Source organism: Entelurus aequoreus, linkage group LG27, assembly GCF_033978785.1.
Source record: "Entelurus aequoreus isolate RoL-2023_Sb linkage group LG27, RoL_Eaeq_v1.1, whole genome shotgun sequence".
Classification (NCBI taxonomy): domain Eukaryota; kingdom Metazoa; phylum Chordata; class Actinopteri; order Syngnathiformes; family Syngnathidae; genus Entelurus; species Entelurus aequoreus.
Window position 1 is genome coordinate 4,088,437 of NC_084757.1, and position 13,199 is coordinate 4,101,635.

The following is a 13,199-nucleotide window of genomic DNA, read 5'->3' on the forward strand; positions in this document are numbered from 1 at the left end:
ATATGGCGTAAAATCAATAACAATAAAAAATAAAACTATCATTATATATTGTGTAATCAATAACAATAAAAAATGAAACAATATAATATGTGGCGTAATCAATAACAATAAAAAATAAAACAATATCATTATATATCGCACAAAAAATAACAATAAAAAATAAAACTATTGTTTTACATCGCGTAATCAATAACAATAATAAAATAAAAATATATCATATATTGCGTCATCAATAACAATAAAAAATAAAACTATTGTTATATATCGCGTAATCAACAACAATAAAAAATACAACTATATTGTATATTGCGTAATCAATAACAATACAAAATAAAACACTATAATTAATTAATAATAAAAAATAATACTATATCAATATGTATCGCGATAGACACGAAATCAATAACAATTTGAAAAATGTGTTCGATAAAACTTTTTTAAAAAATGTTCTTCATTTGTCAGAAGAAAGCCAAAGTATGGAAGCAAGGTTGGTTGCATGAACAAAAACACTCCCTCTGGTAACCTAGCAACGCAGGAAGTGATCAGTGGGAGTGACATGCTAACAACCAATCAGGTGACAGTGTCAACTATCCTTTTTGCTTGATTTTTTGCATGGAGTGAGGAAGTGAAGGTAAAAATGGTCAGTCACCTGGACAGTATGGCACTTTTTGGATGTAGTTTTTCTAAACAGACCGTGGTCACACCAATGTGGTCTGTAAATGATGCAAGACCGCTAACACCTTAGCCGCGCTCACCCTTTAGAGCACAGCTGTAACTTCCTGCCACTAAACCTGCAGAAAATACCCCAGACCAGGTGCGAGAAGTGGTTTTCTTTTTGTCTCTTTCTTAGCGACATCATTTAAAAAGTTATGAACAGATTTTTAAAAATAAAATAAAAATTCCTCTATTAACTACAAAGTAGGAACACACCTCACTTCCTGCTTTCTCTTTCACTCACGCTGCGCATAGGATTCTGGGAGATGTAGCTTATTTTCAGACCCTGCCAAAGTAAAAGAGCCAGAAAAAAAACTACACCAAGCATTTGTTTGACATCGTAATACAACCGTATCTGCAAAAGCGTTACCACCCTGACAATTATCGATATCGATCGATACAGAAAACTTACATTGTAATTAGGGATGTCCGATAATATCGGCCTGACGATATTACCGGCCGATAAATGCGTTAAAATGTAATATCGGGAATTATCGGTATCAGTGTTTTTATTATCGGTATCGTTTTTTTAATTATTTTTTTATTTTTATTTTTTTATTAAATCAACATAAAAAACACAAGATACACTTACAATTAATGCACCAACCCAAAAAACCTCCCTCCTCATTCACACAAAAGGGTTGTTTCTTTCTGTTATTAATATTCTGCTTCCTACATTATATATCAATATATATCAATACAGTCTGCAAGGGATACAGTCCGTAAGCACACATGATTGTGCGTGCTGCTGGTCCACTAATAGTACTAACCTTTAACAGTTAATGTTACTCATTTTCATTCATTACTAGTTTCTATGTAACTGTTTTTATATTGTTTTACTTTCTTTTTTATTCAAGAAAATGTTTTTAATTTATTTATCTTATTTTATTTTATAATTTTTTTTTTAAAAGTACCTTATCTTCACCATACCTGGTTGTCCAAATTAGACATAATAATGTGTTAATTTCCACGACTGTATATATCGGTTGATATCGGTATCGGTTGATATCGGTATCGGTAATTAAAGAGTTGGACAATATCGGTATATCGGATATCGGCAAAAAGCCATTATCGGACATCCCTAATTGTAATACATTTTTCAGTCGTATCGCCCAATCCCTACCAAATTCGGCGTTTTTTGTAGCTATCGCCTAAATTCCGTCCGTACTACAGAGTACCGGTTTACGTAAAATCGGACTGCACCACCTTTCGATACCTCTGTTGCACGTCTCGTCCGGTTTCAGACTTGGCCCCAACTCAAGCACTTGGCGGGAAAACACTTTTAGCTGAATGCTAATTTACATTGGATATGCCATATGCATGCTACTCATTAGCATTAGCGATTCCACATGGCGATTTCAAAATGTTTTCTAGCCCGGTAATGAAAATTACAACTAAAATGCGTGTCACAATCAAACCAGCAGATTTGGCACTCTCTCCGGACTACAGAGCACGATGTTGACACTCATAAGCGTGTTAGCATATTAGCTAATGCTAACGACGCTAGCTTGATTACATTACGATGGCACGTACAAATATGCATTAAAACCCTCATGCAGACAATACACACGTGACGGTTTCGTAAGTAAGAATAGTTGTAGTTGTATTGTAAAACTTACAAACGTTGCTGGACGCTTTTACTTCCGGCTTAAGGCGCGAAAACAGGAAGGACACAACTCCGTCCAAAAGATGTTTTACTTCCTGTCACTCCATATTTGTCACGGAGGTCAACGTCTCGGGTTAAGTCACCATCGTCATTGCGCTGCAAATGCTGGTACTGATCCACTTCCAAAGAAGTCAAGTCATGTGACTGTTGCCCCGCCATTGTTGTTTTCAGATATCAACTCTGTGTGTGTGTGTGAGCAGCCACATGGTTTTTCTTGCTTTGAGGTGACGTGAACGCCACCGAAGTACCTTTCCTACCCGGGCCGTGTGTGTGATACAGGTAGCAGCCGCACGCCAGGATGTGTTTTTACATGCTGGAAGAGAAACCCTATCAATTATTTGTCTCCGTGCGCCAGGCGCTTGTTTTGATGTCTGCGAGCCCATCGGAGCGGCCCAAGCGAAAGCAGCCAGCCGAACATCTGAAAGGCCTCGCTACGTTCTGCCCCACTTCCTTCGCATGAGGCGCAGCCGCGTGCTAAATCGCACGGCGCGGCTGTTTTTTCAACATGAGCGTGGATAATCTATGAGCATTTACTGCGAGCAGGTCCACTGGAAGGAGGGGGGCGGGGCCTCGCTGACAGACGCACACGCCATGTCGTCCTTTCTAAGAACTGATGCATCTTGGGAAACCTAAGTTGACTCATTCCGTAAAGCGTGAAACGTAAAGTTTTTAAATGTACCGTATTTTCCGGACTATGGAGGGCACCAGGATACAAGCCGCACCCACTAAATTTAGAAAGGGGAAAAAATAATTTCCGATATATAAGCCGCACCCACTAAATCTAGGAAGGGGAAACATTTGTTCACCTACTAAATTTAGAAAAAATAAATAAATACATGTTTTTTTTATTTGTAAGCCGCACCCACCAAATGCAGAAAAAACATATTTATATATATATTTTTCCATGTATAAGCCACACCCACTAAATTTAGGAAAAAATGTAAATTGTTTCCATTTATAAGCCGCACCTACTAAATTTAGAACGGGGAAAAAATAATTTCCGATATATAAGCCTCACCCACTAAATCCAGGAAGGGGAAACATTTTTTCACCTACTAAATTTAGAAAAAATAAATACATGTTTTCTATTTATAAGCCGCACCCACCAAATGCAGAAAAAAACATATTTATATATATATTTTTCCATGTATAAGCCGCACCCACTAAATTTAGGAAAAAATGTAAATCGTTTCCATTTATAAGCCGCACCCACTAAATTAAGAAAGGAAAAAAATATGTTTCCATGTACAAGCCGCACCCACTAAATTTAGGAAAAAATGTAAATTGTTTCCATTTATAAGCCGCACCCACTAAATTAAGAAAGGAAAAAAATATGTTTCCATGTATAAGCCGCACCCACTAAATTTAGGAATTTTTAAAAAATTGTTTCCATATATAAGCCGCACCCACTAAATCTAGGAAGGGGAAACATTTTTTCCCCATATAAGGCGCACCTACTAAATTTAGAAAAAATAAATAAGTACATGTTTTCTATTTATAAGCCGCACCCACCAAATGCAGAAAAAACATATTTATATATATATATATATATATATATATATATATATATATATATATATATATATATATATATATATATATATATATATATATATATATATATATATATATATATATTCATGTATAAGCCGCACCCACTAAATTTAGGAAAAAATTTAAATTGTTTCCGTTTATAAGCCGCACCCACTAAATTAAGAAAGGAAAAAAATATGTTTCCATATATTAGCCGCACCCACTAAATTTAGAAAAGAAAAACAATTTTTTCCATATACAAGCCGCACCCACCACATTTAGGGGGCGGGGGGAATACTTTCCCATATATAAGCCGCACCCACTAAATTCCGGAAGGGATAAAATATGTTTCCATATATAAGCTGCACCCACTAAATTTAGGAAGGGAAACATTTTTCTTCCATATACAGTATACGCTGCTCCCACTAAATTTAGGGGAAAAAAATTAATTGTTTCCATGTATAAGCCGCACCCACTAAATCTAGGAAGGGGAAACATTTTTTCCCCATATAAGGCGCACCTACTAAATTTAGAAAAAATAAATAAATACATGTTTTCTATTTATAAGCCGCACCCACCAAAATGCAGAAAAAACATATTTATATATATATATATATATATATTTTCATGTATAAGCCGCACCCACTAAATTTAGGAAAAAATTTAAATTGTTTCCGTTTATAAGCCGCACCCACTAAATCAGTAAAGGAAAAAAATTTGTTTCCATATATTAGCCGCACCCACTAAATTTAGAAAAGAAAAACAATTTTTTCCATATACAAGCCGCACCCACCACATTTAGGGGGCGGGGGGGAATACTTTCCCATATATAAGCGCACCCACTAAATTCCGGAAGGGATAAAATATGTTTCCATATATAGGCTGCACCCACTAAATTTAGGGGGAAAAAATAAATTGTTTCCATATATAAGCCGCAACCACTAAACAAAAAATTTTAAAAAAATTCTATATGTAAGCCGCACCCACTAAATTTAGAAAAGAAAAACTATTTATTTCTACATATACGCCGCACCCACCAAATTTAGGGGGGGCGGGGGGTGGATACTTTCCCATATATAAGCCGCACCCACTAAATCTAGGAAGGGGAAACATTTGTTTCCATATATAAGGCGCACCTACTAAATTTAGAAAAGAAAAACAATTTTTTCCATATGTAAGCCGCACCCACCAAATTTAGGAAGGGAAAACATTTTTTTTATATATATATAAGTCGCACCCACTAAATTTGAAAAAAAATAAAAATAGTTTCCATATGTAAGCCGCACCCACTAAATTTAAAAATAAAATAAAAATTGTTTCCATATATAAGCCACACTCACTAAATCTAGGGAAAAATAAAAATAGTTTCCATATATAAGCCATCCATCCATCCATTTTCTACCGCTTATTCCCTTCGGGGTCGCGGGGGGCGCTGGAGCCTATCTCAGCTACAATCGGGCGGAAGGCGGTGTACACCCTGGACAAGTCGCCACCTCATCGCAGGGCCACAGATAGACAGACAACATTCACACTTACATATAAGCCGAACCCACTAAATATATATATATATATATATATATATATATTTTTAATTCCATATATAAGCCGCACCCACTAAATTCAGCAAGGAAAACCTTTTTTTTCTTCTTCGTATATAAGCCGCACCCACTAAATTTAAGAAGGGAAAAAATACATTTCCATGTATAAGCCGCACCCACTAAATTTAGGAAGGGATAAGATATGTTTCCATGTATAAGCCGCACCCACTGAATTTAGGAAAAAATAAAAATAGTTTCCATATATAAGCCACATCCACTAAATCTAGGAAAAAATAAAAATAGTTTCTATATATAAGCCGCACCCACTAAATATCTAAAAAAAATTAAAAACATTTAAATTCCACATACAAGCCGCACCCACTAAATTTAGAAAGGGAAAAATATTTTCCCATTTTTAGCCGCACCCACCAAATTTAAAAAGAAAAAAAATAGTTTTCCATGTGTAAGCCGCACCCACTAAAATTTAGGAAGGAAAAAAAAATACTTCCATATATAAGCCACACCCACTAAATTTAGGAAGGAAAACAAATATTTTTCCACATATAAGCTAACTTTATGGAAAAAAAATATTTTTTTCATATATTAGCCCCACCCACTAAATTTAGTAAGGGAAAAAATATATTTCCCGAATAGGCCACACCCACTAAAATTATGATTGAATTTTTTTTTTACAAATCTTCCTATATATAAGACGCACCCACTAAAAAGGAAAAAAAGAGAAAAGTTTCCATATCTAGGCCGCACCCTCTAAATTCAGTAAGGAAAACAAATATTTTTCCACATATAAGCTAAATTTAGAAAAATATTTTTTTCCCATATATAAGTCGCACCCTCTAAATTCAGTAAGGAAAACAAATATTTTTCCACATATAAGCTAAATTTAGAAAAATATTTTTTTCCCATATATAAGCCGCACCCACTAAATTCAGTAAGGAAAACAAATATTTTTCCACATATAAGCTAAATTTAGAAAAATATTTTTTACCCATATATAAGTCGCACCCTCTAAATTCAGTAAGGAAAACAAATATTTTTCCACATATAAGCTAAATTTAGAAAAATATTTTTTCCCATATATAAGCCGCACCCACTAAATTCAGTAAGGAAAACAAATATTTTTCCACATATAAGCTAAATTTAGAAAAATATTTTTTTCCCATATATAAGCCGCACCCACTAAATTCAGTAAGGAAAACAAATATTTTTCCACATATAAGCTAAATTTAGGAAAAAAAAATATTTGTTTCATATATAAGCCCCACCCACTAAATGTAGTAAGGGAAAAAATATATTTCCCGGATAGGCCGCACCCACTAAAATTATGATTGAAATTTTTTTAATTTTTTTTTTTACAAATCTTCCCATATATAAGACGCACCCACTAAAAAGGAAAAAAAGAGAAAAGTTTCCATATATAGGCCGCACCCACTAAATTCAGTAAGGAAAACAAATATTTTTTCCACATATAAGCTCAATTTAGAAAAATATTTTTTTTCCCATATATAAGCCGCACACACTAAATTTCGGAAGAAAAATGTTTTTTTCCCATATATTAGCTGCACCCACTAAATTTAGGAAGAAAAAAAATGTTCTGGTACCACTTTCCGGTACTTGCAAGTTGATGCCGGTACTCAACAGTACCAATATGTTAAAATAAATGCTAATTTGTGTGATAATAACATACCATTTTTTGTATATAACAGAGAGCTGATATTGTCCACTTGTTATATTTGGATTTCTTACTATTCTGAGTATTATTTACAAAGTACTCATTTCAGTTTGTTCAAGGTAGTCTTTGCCAATAAGCTGCATGTGCCAGTCTTGTCTTTTGTTGAGTCCTACAAAGTTACATTGTGAGTACTGTGCTTATTACACACTGCTAATCAGTAGCATGCATATGCTATATCCAATTAGCATCGAGATAATGCAACTCTGAAAAGTTCAACCTTACTTTTGAGCGCTTTCTATCAGGCATGCGTGCTTTGTTGGCATGGGACATTACAACATGACCTTCTATGGGGGCAGTCTGCTACGAATACGCCTGTTTGCCCGCCAAGTGCTTGAGCCGGTGCCTTGTCTGCTACCGTACATGACATCTGGTGCAACTAAAAGTACTAAAATATAATAATAATAACAATAATGGATTAGATTTATATAGCGTTTTGCTAGACACTCAAAATATGTTGCAGTTTAATTTGACATGAATTGCTACTCGATAGAACAGACGGAATTTGGTCGGTACTTCTAAAAGTACTACATTTTGTACACATCCTGAGTGAATACACAGTTATTTTTTTTCATTTTAACTTATTGTATGTATGCAGATTGCGCCTAAAATCTGAGTGCAAAAATATCCGATTTTTTTTAATTTTTGCTGTATAAATGTGCAACAAATTTGTTTTATAACTTACAATGCATATATGAAATGTATAATTCAAAATCGCACGTACAAATGTGTAAATTAAGTCAAATAGTAACTGTAAAAAATATATATTTGTACAGTTGTTGAATTGCTACTCGATAGAACAGACGGAATTTGGTCGGTACTTCTAAAAGTACTACATTTTGTACACATCCTGAGTGAATACACAGTTATTTTTTTCATTTTGACTTATTGTATGTATGCAGATTGCGCCTAAAATCTGAGTACAAAAATATCAGATTTTTTTTTTTGCTGTATAAATGTGCAACAAATTTGTTTTATAACTTACAATGCATATATAAAATGTATAATTCAAAATCGCATGTACAAATGTGTAATTTAAGTCAAATAGTAACTATAAAAAATATATATTTGTACAGTTGTTGAATTGCTACTCGATAGAACGGACGGAATTTGGTCAGTACTTATAAAAGTACTACATTTTGTACACATTCTGCGTGAATACACAGTTATTATTTTTTTCATTTTAACTTATTGTATGTATGCAGATTGCGCCTAAAATCTGAGTGCAAAAATATCAGATTTTTTTAAATTTTTGTTGTATAAATGTGCAACAAATTTGTTTTATAACTTACAATGCATATATGAAATGTATAATTCAAAATCGCATGTACAAATGTGTAAATTAAGTCAAATAGTAACTATAAAAAATATATATTTGTACAGTTGTTGAATTGCTACTCGATAGAACAGACGGAATTTGGTCGGTACTTCTAAAAGTACTACATTTTGTACACATCCTGAGTGAATACACAGTTATTATTTTTTTCATTTTGACTTATTGTATGTATGCAGATTGCGCCTAAAATCTGAGTGCAAAAATATCAGATTTTTTTTAATTTTTGCTGTATAAATGTGCAACAAATTTGTTTTATAACTTACAATGCATATATGAAATGTATAATTCAAAATCGCATGTACAAATGTGTAAATTAAGTCAAATAGTAACTGTAAAAAATATATATTTGTACAGTTGTTGAATTGCTACTCGATAGAACAGACGGAATTTGGTCGGTGCTTATAAAAGTACTACATTTTGTACACATCCTGAGTGAATACAGTTATTTTTTTCATTTTGACTTATTGTATGTATGCAGATTGTGCCTACAATCTGAGTACAAAAATATATGATTTTTTAAAAAAATTTTACTGTATAAATGTGCAACAAATTTGTTTTATAACTCCTAGTCTGTGGAACGCTCTTCCTTGCCACCTGAGGGCACCACAGACTGTGGATGCTTTTAAAAAAGGCTTAAAAACCCTTCTTTTTAAAAATGTCTTTTTTTTTAGATGTATGCATAATAGTTTTAGCTATTTGGCTGTTCTAGTTTTTATTTTTATTTATTTTTTATTATCTTTTTATTTATCTTATTTTATTTATTTATTTTTAATACACTGTAGCACTTTGAGGTTGTTTACTCAATGTAAAGTGCTTTTTACAAATAAAATCTATTATTATTATAACTTACAATGCATATATAAAATGTATATTTCAAAATCGCATTTACAAATGTGTAAATTAAGTCAAATAGTCACTATAAAAAATATATATTTGTTCAGTTGTTGTCCATTTCAAGGAAGCGGAATATATTTGTTTTCATGTCGTTTGGCGACTATGCAACCAAACAGCTGTTCGTGCTTTGATGAATTGATTTTGAAGTAAATATATTGATCGGTAGCGCGGTCATAAAAACGTAGACAATCCCTGTACATACTGTATGTGTGATACGCTAATCAAAGTGACAAAAATAAATCCGTTTGAATCCTCCAGTCTGCCAACAAAGTGAGATCAGAGCACGCTGACAGCTTTGTTCTGCCTGGTGTCTGCTCACATCAAGCTGCACAGGATTTACGCTTAATTGCAGCTCCATTTTGACGAGAGACGCGTCCTCTCGCCGAGTCGACTGTGAGCATCTTGTGTTTTTTTTAAAGGACGCCTCCTCTGACGTGCTGCATCGTTGGTGTCACGCCCGGAAATACGGTATAGGACACACCTTCTCCTCATTCAATCTTTATTTTCATGACTATTTACATTGTAGATTGTCACATCAAAACTATGAATGAACACATGTGGAGTTATGTACTTAACAAAAAAATGTGAAATAACTGAAAACGTGTTTTTATATTCCAGTTTCTTCAAAATAGCCACCCTTTGCTCTGATTACTGCTTTGCACACTCTTGGCATTCTCTCCATGAGCTTCAAGAGGTAGTCGCCTGAAATGGGTTTCACTTCACGGGTGTGCAACGACAGTTGCTCGCTACATCTGTAAGTGCGAGTTTAAACTGTACTATGCAAAGCGAAAGCCATTTATCAACAACACCCAGAAAGGCTGTTATAGGCGCAAAGTTGAAAAGTTCAATAGTGTTCTTCAAAATAGCCACCATTTTCTCTTATTACTGCTTTGCACACTCTTGGCATTCTCTCCATGAGCTTCAAGCGCACCTGTGAAGTGAAAACCATTTCAGGTGACTACCTCTTGAAGCTCATGGAGAGAATGCCAAGAGTGTGCAAAGGGTGGCTATTTTGAAGAAACTAGAATATAAAACATGTTTTCACTTCTTTTGTTAAGTACATAACTCCACATGTGTTCATTCATAGTTTTGATGTGACAATCTGCAATGTAAATAGTCATGAACATAAAGATTAATGAGAGGGTGTGTCCAAACGTTCGGCCTGTACCGTATAAGGAATAAAAAAAAACGTATAATAAATTAAAAAACATGTAAACCAAAAAACGTGCACAGTAAGTGAAAAAATATATATAAGGAACGGAAAAGTAAAGGAACGGAAAAGTAATGTACTTTTACTCCACGGATTTCACTTACGGGTATTTTTTGGAATGTAACCCCCGCATAAAATGGGGCAACACTGTATAATAGAAAATGAAAAAAACAGAATTAGTTTCACAATAAAAGTTTTTGTAATGTAAGTGGACCAAAAAAAAACAAATCTCACATAAAACTAGAAGTTTACTATATTTCATGTTGGCTCTCTGCTTGTTTGTGACTTGGCTTTGCTCCGCCCCCTCTCCCCCAGGTTTGCGGGGAAATTGCCCGGGTAGTTGCGACCTAATCCCCCTGACAGATGGCCACTCTGAGAGCAGGCCGCCGCTAAATCCGCAGGAGAAAATTCTGTTTTTTTGCCCAAATTAAAAACATCCCCTACTTAAAAAAAAAAAGGCCTGGCTTAAGAAAAATGAAGAAAAACCTATTTTTCCCAACCTCGTTTGTTGCAACAAAACTAAGTGAGTTAACAGAGTCTGGAATGGGCAGATTAGAGGCTCCCTGTTTATTTGTTCCAGCTGCAACAACACTCCTTCTGTCTTTAAATGAGCATTGTTCACTGGTGATGAAGGAAGCTCACAATCTTTAATGGTGGACATGACATGTTGCTCACGGAGTCTGATGGAGAACTGCAACAAGTAGGTTGCCAATATGGACATGGAGCATATTGGGGGAATGCTACCACACCAGCTCGTGGTCACCTCAGCAGACAGCTGGTGGTGAACAATGTTTTGCTTAATTGGAGCAAAAAATGTTAGTGTACATGAAACATATGTTTATTATTGTCATTTAGTCCTTAAATAAAATAGTCAACATACTAGACAACTTGTCTTTTAGTAGTAAGTAAACAAACAAAGACTCCTAATTAGTCTGCAGTAACATATTGTCATTTATACACCTATTATTTTGTACACATTATGAGGGACAAACTGTATAAATGGATTATTAATCCACTTGTTCATTCACTGTTAATATCTGCTTATTTTCTCTTTTAACGTGTTCTATCTACACTTCTGTTGAAATGTAATAATCACTTATTCTTCTCTTCTTTGATACTTTACATTAGTTTTGGATGATACCACACATTTAGGTATGGATCCGATACCAAGTAGTTACAGGATCATACATTGGTCATATTCAAAATCCTCACGTGTCCAGGGACATATTTACTGACTTTATAAACATAATATGAATTTCAAAAAAAGAAAAAAAGATTTTGTGATACTAAAAAATATCGATGTAATCATAGTGGTATCGACTAGATCCACCCATGGCATTTGTTTAGATTCAGGGGTGCTAGCTTGCTGTTAGCAGTTAGCTAGCGTATCCTACAGTGTGTAGTGAAGCATGTTTAGCTATTCCTCGTCCTCCAGTGATAATGATACTTGTAAGAAACTCCCTTTATTTGTCGCCATGGAGGCGAGGATTAGTGATTTAGAAGTAGCTAAAACACTGCGGATGGATGTTCGCTGCTAGCTAGCTAGCCATGTCTTAAAGCACCTCTTGCTGAGGGTGTTTCAGTGTTATAACTTCACCTTTATCGTCACTTTTTACACCAAAATGCGTCCATTCTCCCTTTTCTGTCTACACACTGTGTCTGCTTGTAAGTACTCTGTGTGTGTGCGCTGCCCAACATGCTCCTCTGCTCGTAAAACCAGCAATGTCACCACGTGACGTGACAAAAAAAAGGGGCCGGGGGAGGACTGGTACTTTTTAGAGGCAGTATAGTACTGAATATGATTTATTAGTATCGCAGTACTATACTAGTACCGGTATACCGTACAACCCTAGTAGGAACTGAAGGAGGTACGTCGAAATCCATGGTATCAGCGTGATATCACGATGTAAGTGTTTTATACCAGTCGATATCGATGATTATTGACATTTTTTATGACCAGGCGAAAAATAAGTTCATTGTAAACATATTTATATCAAAATGAACCTTCTTCTGATTATAATCCCTCAGCTATCAAGGCAAAAAGGAAATGTCAACACAAGCTTGGGAAAAGCATGTAAACAAAATAGTAAAATCACATTAAACACAAAAACTTCAAGTGAAGGTGCAAAAGTAAGGAAAATGTCAGAAATGCTTAATGAAGTGTACGAAAAAAGGGCGAAAATGTAAACATAAAACTATTTTCTGTAGGTTTAGTGCCATGTCATTTTATATGGCCCGCAAAAACTTGGAAATAATGTGTCAATAAAATACCTTATATTTTCTTTCTTTACTTTCTTATTTTCTTACTAAAGGTATTAGGTGTTTTTTTTTCTAGTTTGACAGGGGGAAAAAAATAGTGTCCAATATCGCAACAAATATTATAGTATCCAACTTTTATGGTCAAAATCCAAATAAATACTTAAATATCTGCTTAACTTATGATTTCCAAGCAAGTTATCCATCAAATTGTACACTATCAAAATGACCAATAGATTTTACTGTAAAATTTTGTGATTTTTTTTACAGCATATTACTGTAAGTTGAAAAAAACCAGACAGATG

At 34.4% G+C, this 13,199-nt stretch overlaps 1 protein-coding gene across 1 annotated transcript in view; it reads left to right on the forward strand.

Annotated features, from left to right (window-relative positions):
• LOC133644048 (cadherin-2-like) overlaps positions 1–13,199 on the forward strand; it is a 157,792-nt gene that overhangs the window by 70,643 nt on the left and 73,950 nt on the right. The gene's annotated exons all lie outside the window — the stretch shown is intronic.